At 47.5% G+C, this 1,787-nt stretch overlaps 1 non-coding gene across 1 annotated transcript; it reads right to left on the bottom strand.

The window, feature by feature from the left end:
- Positions 1 to 250: 250 nt before the first annotated feature.
- TRNAY-GUA (transfer RNA tyrosine (anticodon GUA)) lies at positions 251 to 341 on the bottom strand. The gene is given in 2 exon segments: positions 251 to 286; positions 305 to 341. It is a non-coding gene; the product is annotated as a tRNA-Tyr (tRNA).
- Positions 342 to 1,787: the final 1,446 nt, after the last annotated feature.

Raw genomic sequence — 1,787 nt, 5'->3', positions numbered from 1 at the left:
GTCTTAAAGATTAGGAGTTAACATTCAAATCTAAAACGAAAGCCATCAATTCATATCTTCTTAGTAAACAAATCTACATCTGTATAATCACAAACAGTACACTTAAAGTCAAGTTCCAGGGTCGGCAAAAGCTGTCCTGTTATTGCCTGAGCACAGAATTAAAATAAATGTTTCACAGTCGTTGGATTAGTTGGATAAAGCCTTCTGGAAATTGAGTAGGTAAGGTGACAGTAGCAAAATCCTGAGCGCTTCCTTCGAGCCGGAATCGAACCAGCGACCTAAGGATACCAGCAGTCAGCTACCTCTACAGTCCTCCGCTCTACCAGCTGAGCTATCGAAGGGCGCGGCTTGTAAGGCGCAGTGGAGATTTTTGTGCATATAATAACGGCTAATCAGAGGCTTGACTTTAAGGCTTGAACTTGATGGGAACTCAAGAAATTTCTAGACAGTCGAAACTATAGTAAATCGTCCTGTGCCCCAGGCTCCCAGGCTCCCGAGAGCCTGGGGCATAGGACGCGAAGTCTGAATCTGAGGAATTGAGGACGAAATCAGAGCAGAAAGCACCCGGCTTGGGTTGTATCTGCGTTGCTTCTGGACTACGCTGCCCCAGAGTAATTTGCGAACCAGTTCTCGCTCCAGGAGCGCAGGAGAACCTGAGGCACCAGGCAGGCTGCAAAGCAGGTAAAGTGCGCTGGACTCCACGCTCCTGTGTCTGCTAGGGGTGGGGATGGGAGGTCAGACTATCAGTGGGCTGGGGCTAATTTGATCTCTTCCGCAGAGGTCCCTGGACTCCACCAAGTCACGGAGTCCTCTCGCAGAGATCTGAGTAATCTAGTTTCTCTCCGATTTATTGAAAGACATAAACAGCTACTTTCTCTTCCGGGATTATAGGAGCCCCGATTCTATGATCATTCGCCCCAAATCTCCAGGACCAGATTTTCCCGGAAAAATCACACAATGCTTCTTTTCTTCAAGACTGCTTCAACCCATGGACCAAAACATAGTACACTGTTTTCTTTGTAAGCCTAAGGGGAGAACGAGGCACTCCCCTCAGATTACAAGTGAGATTTGAACTCGCGATAGCTGCTTTACTGAGGCCAATGACGTAACCCCAGGACTACAGGGCCAAACAACAGGTTGTTCTCTAACTTGGAATCCCCTAAATTTAAAAAAGTTTCAGTTAAATAGTATATATGTCTAAACAAAATTTAACAAATAATTAAAAGAAATTTGTTTTGAAAAAAGTAACTCCATATATATGAGAAAGAAACATTCCTGATCCGGGGCCCGAACTGAATGTAAGTCACTTGGAAGGCTAGCGCCCTCAGTACCTGCTCCTCAGCCTCAGGCCTGCAGGTCACTGAGCTCAGGCAACACCAGGGCCACGAGTGGGGCCCTAGGGTAAGGTGGGGTAGGATGTGGGTGGCTTACAGAAGAGGACGATGCAAGACACGTCATCAGTGTCATTGTCACCACGCTGCTTGGACTCTTATAAAAGTGCTCTAGCTCTCGTAGACTACGATTGGGGTTTTGTTTTGTTTTGTTTTGTTTTGTTTTGTTTTTAAAGGGAGGCGGCTTTCTCCAAGCACAGGACGTACCCCTCGGACCCTCAGAACTTGGGAGTATGACAGTGAGGGCGTGAAGGCATCCAGGCTTCCCTCCCTCCCCTAACCCCGCCCTGTCAGCACAGTCAGGCTGTCACAGCCAACCTGAACCTGAGATTCCTCCAGAGTTCCTGAAGCAGAAGCTGATTAGAAGGGGACTGACCCTTTCTTTGGTCCTTTAAG

Source organism: Hipposideros armiger, unplaced genomic scaffold, assembly GCF_001890085.2.
Source record: "Hipposideros armiger isolate ML-2016 unplaced genomic scaffold, ASM189008v1 scaffold_1132, whole genome shotgun sequence".
In the NCBI taxonomy this organism is placed as follows: domain Eukaryota; kingdom Metazoa; phylum Chordata; class Mammalia; order Chiroptera; family Hipposideridae; genus Hipposideros; species Hipposideros armiger.
Note: the sequence above shows the minus strand (reverse complement) of the source record. Positions and strands in the feature narration are given on the sequence as shown.